Source organism: Camellia sinensis, chromosome 12 (genome assembly GCF_055761805.1).
Source record: "Camellia sinensis isolate YWXY chromosome 12, ASM5576180v1, whole genome shotgun sequence".
NCBI classification, from domain to species: domain Eukaryota; kingdom Viridiplantae; phylum Streptophyta; class Magnoliopsida; order Ericales; family Theaceae; genus Camellia; species Camellia sinensis.
The window spans coordinates 107,775,931-107,784,242 of record NC_138972.1 but is presented as its reverse complement, the minus strand read 5'-3'; the positions used below and the strand labels follow the sequence as shown (position 1 = coordinate 107,784,242).

The following is an 8,312-nucleotide window of genomic DNA, read 5'->3' as shown; positions in this document are numbered from 1 at the left end:
ATCTTCTGGGATCTGAGATCTGCTCATTGTGCTCTTCTCTTCTCGGACTCAGGTCCCGAGATCTTATCTTCTAGAATCTTGGATCTGCTCACTCAGGTTGAGCTCTTCTTTTCTCGGACCTACTCATCTAGGCCAAGATCATGTCTTCTGGGATCTGGGATCCAGGATTTGCTCACTTAGATTGAGCTCTTCTATACTTGAATGTTATCTCCTTGGGAGCGCTCATGCCCCCCTGTCTTTGCATCCCTTCTGGAAAGATCTTCGTTCCTTCGCAGGTATCTATCCTTCCATACCTGGAGGTCATCTTCGTTGTAGTATCTGCTTCAATCTGTTGTCTTTGATGCGTCACCTTCCTAGCCGGCATCTTTCACTCCGTGACTCTGGTCACGAGTGTCTGTGTTGCTATTGTCCCCTTTAATGTCGCGGTTGATAGATCTCTCATTCCCAGCAAGAGCGTTGTCTCCAGTCTGATCTTTTTGTCCGTCATTGGCCATCTATTCTTCTTTCTTTCCCACAGACGGCGCCAAATTGTGTGGGTGATTTTCTGACCACACTGCCCGCTTAGTAACCAGCTGGAGAGCACCGGCAGAATAGATGGCACCAGGCTGACCTGCAACAGAAAGAGAAGATTCCGGCGGTGGTTCGTCCACCCGGGGGCACTCCGACGATCAAGTCAGTATATCTCTTAAAGATAAATCAAGTACTAAACTCACAAGCTTGAGTATCAAAAACATACCTTAGACCCCTCCTCTCTTTTATAGCCAACATAAACCTAGTCCTAATAGAAGCCTAACTTCTATGGACTCAGGATTACTGCTAATCTTAGACTCCCAGTAAGATTAGGATAAACTCTCTAAGAGTCTTATCTTTACCCAAACTGAAGTCTTCTCCCAATCTAGGACTCTTGTCCATATCTAGGTTGAGTTCCCTCTTTATTCTAGGACTCTTGTCCTTTATCCGTTTATCTCGGATTCCGATATCTTTGGAGATAACCTCGGCCTTGCCGAGATCACCTCGGTGTCATGACTAGGACATGTGGCACCTCGGCTGACACGTCGGCGTCACCTTGCCACGTGTTGGTACTCAGAAAATATATCCCCACAGGTTGATAATAGATAATTTTTTCATTCATTTCAATCGGCATCGTCTTTTGTTTTTTTTATCACGGTAGTGAACTGATGATTGTGGATGGCCTTTTTGCATTCTGCACTCAATAAAATGCATGACCTATTCACCCCAAAAAAAAAAAATGCATGACCAGGTTTAGTTTTGCAAAGACTATTTCTCCAATCCTTTATACAGATAGCATTCACAGGTAAACTGTGTTGGAAAAATGGTGTTATATAGGCTTATTTTGGGCCATCTTTGAGCCCAAAATTGAGTGGGCCCCAAACGTCTTTTGGGGTGGGTCCGAAGAGGTGATGTGTTCCTTGCCGCATGGCAAGTCACACGGTGAAGACAGTTCATCAAAACTATTTGTGAGTGAATGGGAACTTAACATCGTTTTCGGGTTCATGGGATGGACATTTAAAGATTTAAATGTAAGTTTCCTTTTAATGGGTTGTCCCACATTGAAACTTTAAGAGAGCTTTTTTGTGTATATAAGCTCTAGACTACAACACTTGGGTTGGGCCCCAAGGGGCACTCTAAGTTTATAGAATGGAGGAGTTATGGACAAAGTGAACCTTAACCCAAACCACCACACGCGCCGCCGCCGTCCGACCGGCCATGCCAGGCGCAATTGTGGGTCGAGTCGGTTCTAATATTAATTTTTTGAACAAAATTCGTTTGAATTTTTTCAAATTTCTTGCAGAAAAAATTTAATTTAATTTGAATTCATTTTTTGTCCAACTTTTTTGTGCCTCTTCCAATCCAAATTCTATACAAATTCAAACTGTTTTCAGTTATTGAACTTCCAGAAACTGTCCAGCAGTTTCGGTTGTAACTGCCAGTAGTTTACAGAATTCAAAAGGGGCCAGATCTGTTTGAATCTGTTTGGAACAGTTTTGTATCTGTTCAAAATTCAAATCTAAATCTGTTGGACAGAATCACATCTGTTCAGACAGGAAATCTTTGCCTATAAATACCTATTTTTCAGCAGTCTTGTAATTCGGAAAAAAAAAACAGTCTGAAAATAATACTTTTGCTGTCCAAACTTTTATCTTAGGTGCATTATTCTTCATATTAGTTTTAGAATAAAATTCAGAGAGTTAAAACACAAGTTTGGTTCGCTGTACAAATTGTTTGGAGTGCTACTACAATTTGTGAAGATCATTGTATCTTGGGAGATAGACGCCACTTAATTGTAAGCACTGTAGCGGGGCGAATCTGTCTTAAAGACAGAGTGTCTCACACTTGACTTGGTCTTTTTATTTTCTATTTGGTTCGACAAAATAAATTCTGTAAGTTTTTTATTTTATTTTGTTTGATTTAGTTTCAATTTATTTTATTTACACAGAAGATTGTTTCAACAATCCTAAGACAGATTCGAATTATTCTATTTACAGAATTTTTCGTTTGTTTTCATTTCTCTTTCTTCTTTTACAAAAAATTATTTTCTGTAGATTTACAAAATAATATTCTTGTTGGGAAAAAAAAATTAGTGATTATATACTATTTGACAGATAGTAGTAATATACTGTCTATTTTCTTTGACAACTAGTAGTAATATACTGGTGTTATTAACAATTCAGAATATTTATTTGTGAAATTTTTTCAAAAATTAATTTTGGTTTTCAGAAATTATTTTTGAGTATTCATTAATTAAAATTCTTTTTTAGTGTTTTAATTATTGAAGTATTACAGAAATTTAATTTTCTATGTGGAATTAATTTGGTTAAATGAAATTTTATTTTATTTCCAAATTGATTGAAAAATAAAAGTTACATTTTTTGTTTCTTTTATTTTTACAGAATTTAATTTTGTGAATTTGGTTTAATTTTCTATATAGTATAAATTCTAATTATAATTTTGTTTTATAATTTAAAATCCATGGCTACTGAAACTAATGCACAAACAAGTACTAATATGGTGGCTGCAATTGCACCAACCTCCTCTCCTATGGTGATAGTACCAGTAAATCACAGTGAGAAACCAGAGAAATTCTCTAGAACTAATTTTCAAAGATGGCAACAAAAAATGTTGTTCTATCTTACAACTCTGAACTTGACTCGTTTTCTCCGTGAGGATGCTCCTATTTTGAAAGATGATGAAACCGACCGGCAAGTGGTTGCTGCGATTGATGCCTGGAAACATGTTGATTTCCTTTGCCGGAACTACATCTTGAACGGACTTGACAACACATTATACAACGTATATAGTCCTATCAAGACAGCAAAGGAACTTTGGGAGTCTTTGGAAAAAAAATGCAAAACAGAAGATGCCGGCTCAAAGAAATTTGTGGTTGACAAATTCTTGGACTTTGTAATGATTGATTCTAAAACTGTAATCAGCCAAGTTCAAGATCTCCAACTCATTCTGAATGACATTCACGCAAAAGGCATGTCTCTCAATGAATCCTTCCAAGTTGCAGCCTTAATTGAAAAATCACCACAAGGCTGAAAGGATTTCAAGAACTACCTCAAACACAAGCACAAAGAAATTTCTTTAGAAGAATTAATTGTGCGTTTGAGGATTGAGGAGGACAATCGCAATTCTAAAAAGCGAGCTGGTAAGCATCCTATGGAGTCTAAGGCAAATGTGGTGGAACATGCTTCAAAAACCAAGAAACGGAAGTCTTCTGGAGAGAGTTCATCACAAGGCTCTAAAGGGGGGAAAATAAAAAGTACATGTTTAATGGCAAATGTTACATCTGTGACAAAGAGGGACATCGGGCCAAAGATTGTCGTAGCAAAGGCAAAAGCAAAAGAAGAACAAGAAAGAAGCCTACTCAAGCCCATATGACCGAAGTGGACAATATTTCCAATGGTGTAGATGACATCAATCTTTCTGCAGTTGTTTCTGAGGCAAATCTTGTCGAAAATCCTAAAGAATGATGGGTGGACACTGATGCTACTCGCCACATCTGTGCCTACAAAAGATGTTCACATCTTATTCTATAGTGGACAATGGTGAACAAATTTTTATGGGCAACTCCTCAACTTCCAAAGTTGAAAGACAAGGGAAGATTGTTCTGAAGATGACATTTGGAAAGGAACTCACTCTCAACAATGTGCTGCATGTACCGGACATTCGCAAGAATTTTGTTTCCAGATCTTTGTTGAGTAAGAATGGGTTTATGCTAGTTTTTTAGAGTAATAAATTTGTACTTACTAAGAATGGGATGTATATAGGAAAAGGTTACATGTCTGATGGCCTTTTCAAGATGAATGTAATGACCGTTGTACCCTCAGTTATTAATAAAAATACGTCTTCTTCTTACTTGTTTGAGTCTTCAAATTTATGACATGATAGACTAGGACATGTTAATTATGGATCTTTATGTAGATTAATTAATATGGAATGTTTACCTAAATTGACATTGATTCAAATCATAAGTGTGAAATTTGTGTTGAGGCAAAATTATCCAAAACTCCTTTTCATTCAATTGAAAGAAGTACGGAACCACTTGAATTAATTCATAGTGACATTTGTGATTTTAAATCAATTGAAAGTAGAGGTGGGAAAAAATATTTTATCACTTTTATAGATAACTATACTAGATATAGTTATGTTTAGTTAATTCGAACCAAGGATGAAGCTTTGGAAACTTTCATTCAATATAAGAATGAAGTTGAAAATCAACTTGGTAAGAAAATCAAAAAACTACGAAGTGATAGAGGTTGTGAATATGAATCACCTTTTGGTGAGTTTTGTAAAGAACATGGAATAATTCATCAAACCACCACTCCTTACTCACCTCAGCAAAATGGAATTGCTGAAACGAAAAATAGGACTTTAAAAGAAATGATGAATGCCATGTTAATAAATTCTGGCTTACCTCAAAACTTGTGGGGGGAAACAATACTTTCTGCTAATTATATACTTAATAAAATACCCCGAAAGAAAGTGAATCAAACACCTTATGAATCGTGGCATGGAAGAGTACCATCCTATAAATACTTAAAAGTGTGGGAGTGTTTGGCTAAAGTGACTATTCCTAGTCCTAAAAAGACTAAGACAGGTCCTAAGACCATTGATTGCATTTTCATTGGTTATGCCAAGAATAGTAGTGCATATCGGTTTTTAATTTATAAATCAGAACATACCGAAATGCATATAAATACTATTATTGAGTCTCAGAATGCATCATTCTTTGAACATGTATTTCCAAATAAGACTGGACAAGAGACTAGTATTAATAAAAGATCTTTTGATGCTATTACTAGTAATGATTAAGAACAAGATCAAGAGAAAGAGATAGATCAAAATGAGGAAGAGGAACTTAGGCTTAGTAAACGTGCTAGAATCTCAAAATCTTTTGTTCCATATTTTCTAACATATTTGTTAGAAAATGAGCCTTTAACTTTTAAAGAGGCTATGTCCAGTCCTGAAGCTCCTTTATGGAAAGAAATTGTCAATAGTGAAGTTGAATCCATCTTGCAAAATCACACTTGGGAATTGGTGGATTTGCCACCAGGTTGTAAACCTCTTAAGTACAAGTGGATTTTCAAAAGAAAAATGAAAGCGGATGGATCAATTGACAAATACAAGGCAAGACTTATGGTCAAAGGTTTTAGAAAAAAAGAAAGTCTTGATTACTTTGACACATACTCACCGGTTACTAGAATAACATCCATTAGGATGCTAATTGTCGTTGCATCTCTATACAATCTAGAAATTCATCAAATGGATGTGAAAACCGCTTTCTTAAATGGTGAGTTAGATGAAGAAATTTATTTCAGTTCTAGGAAAAGAAAAGAAAGTGTGTAAATTGGTTAAATCATTATATGGTTTAAAGTAAGCACCAAAGCAATTAGGGCTGGGCATAGGGTTATCCGAACTGCCCAAACCGCCCTACCCGAACCGAACCGCACACGTGTGGGCAGTTTCGCAAACACATTAGGGTAGGGTGCGGGTTGAATTTTCTAGAAATTTTGGATTGCGAGCGGGTTGCGGGTTTGACCCGCACCCGCCCAACCCGCCCGCATTAAATTAAATTTTTTTTTCCCCTCTTTCAAATCTAGCCGTCCATCTTCTCCCTTACCTCATCTATTACAACAAACAAAACAAAAAACCCTACATTCGCCTCCCTCACTCTTTCAGTCTCATCTCAAAACTCATCACTGTCTCTCTCTCTCTCACTCTTTCGTTTCGTTATTCTGCTGCGCCGATCACTCTCTCTCACTCTCTCGTTGTTCATCTCATCGCACCGCCGATCTACTCATAGGTAAACTCTCTCTCTCTCAATCTCTCTCTCTCTCGCCCCGATCGTTGATTTTTTTTTGTTTTATATATATATATATATATATATATCAGATATCATACATATCTCTCTGATCTGATCAGATCCACAGTTTGGTTTTGCATCTCTGCACCGATCGACTCACAGGTAAGCCTTTATCTCTCTCTCTCTCTCTTTCTCTCTCTCTCTCTCTCTCCCTGATCTCTCGCCTCTGCACCGATTGAAACTGAGTGTTTAAATCTGATTTTTTTTTTGTTGGACCAACAGATCTGTTCTTTTTATTTTGGAATCCGTGTGTTTGTTTTGTTTTGGAATCTGATCTGTTCTGTTAAATTTGTGTTAATTTGTGTTAAATCTATGTTAATCTAAATCTGTGTTAAAGTAGTATCCAGAACAGAATTGATAAATGCTGACTGACTAAAACTAGTCTCAGAGTTGGGCAACTTGGCAAGCAAATAAATTTTCTTTTATGATTGTGCTTCAGTTGAACACTCACTGCCCAGTTAATTTTATGAAAACAGTGTAAATATTAGATAAAAATGTTGTAATATGAACCAAAGACATTAAACTACTTCAAGATTCTTGAGCTGTGTGTTATTTAATTCTGAAATTAAATGTATGTTATTTAATTCTAATCTGTATGTTATTTAATTCTGAAACTGAATCTGTGTCTGTTTACATTCAAACTGAGTCTGTTTAATTGAATCTTTATATTTTTAATTTGTTTAATTTTTAATTTTTAATTTTTAATTTTTAATTTTTAATTTTTAATTTTTAAATCTGTTCATAAATCTGTTTAATCTTTAATTTTTTTTTGAATCAGTTCATAAATCTGAGTCTTTTCACCACGAGCAGGATTCAGTTCTGTGGTCAGAAAAACTGAGACCTTGTGCTGAAGCTCTATATATTGTTTTGTTTGAAAATCATAGTCAGGTACGTGTAGTCCATTCTTGGTATTAAACTCTTCCACAATTTTCAGTAGTTAAAATAAATGCACAAGATATGTTGGATAGATTTGGTATGCCTATTTGATTTTCATTGTATCCTTTAGCTGCTAGGTCCAGTTGTGGTTTCCATTCTTCAAGAGGCAATGAATGGTTGCCCGACTTCAGTCATTGAAATCACTCCAGGATTACTTCTCAAAGATGCTACTTATGGTGCTGCTGCCTATGTTTATTACGAGCTGTCAAATTATCTAAGCTTCAAAGAATGGTGTGTGCTTTTCTGTGTTTCCGTATCCGGTTCTTATGCATTTGTTTGTCTAATGCAGCTCGGTAATTACCTATTGCTTGGCATTTAAATGGTTATGACTTGCAAGAACAACTTATAATTGGCAAGTTTATTTATTTTTATTTTTGGTTATTTAAGCTGCATATGCTCTATTTTCCACAATTCTCAAACAACTTTAAATTAGGGGCATCACCTAGGATTTTGTTTTCATGGTTTTAAGTGTAAATTATCTGCATCCTTTGCATCTGTTGGAAACTATATTCATATTTATTGTGCCTCAAACCTGTCTGAGTGTTAAAATATTGTCAATTCTCTATTGAGCCAGAGTTTTCTAATTTTACATGACACAAACATTGACTTTGGAATCACCTAACTTCAATCCTATTTGAATTAAAAGGGCACCAAGGGGGTGTCACTCCTGGACATGAACAAAATTAAAATAGGGGAGGTAATTACAAAAATACAAAACTTTATCTTTTTAGAAAAAAAAGGGTTTAAAAATAATTTTTGAAAAAAAGTCAATCTGCAAACCGCCCGCACATCCGCGAACCCTATCCGCACCAACCGCAAACCGCATTGCGGGCGGTCGCGGGTTGACTTTTTCCCAAACCGCATAGATGCGGGCGGGTCCAAACCGAACCGCAAACCGTCCCAAACCGAACCGCGGACACCCCTAAAAGCAATGGCATGAGAAATTTGACAAGACAATGATGTCAAATGGATTCAAAATTAATGAGTG

At 36.2% G+C, this 8,312-nt stretch overlaps 1 long non-coding RNA gene across 1 annotated transcript; it reads left to right on the top strand.

The window, feature by feature from the left end:
* The first annotated feature begins 6,148 nt into the window (after positions 1-6,148).
* LOC145804239 (uncharacterized) lies at positions 6,149-7,309 on the top strand. Its single transcript, XR_014345869.1, has 3 exons — positions 6,149-6,328; positions 6,448-6,490; positions 7,167-7,309. It is a non-coding gene; the product is annotated as an uncharacterized LOC145804239 (long non-coding RNA).
* The last annotated feature ends 1,003 nt before the right edge of the window (positions 7,310-8,312 follow it).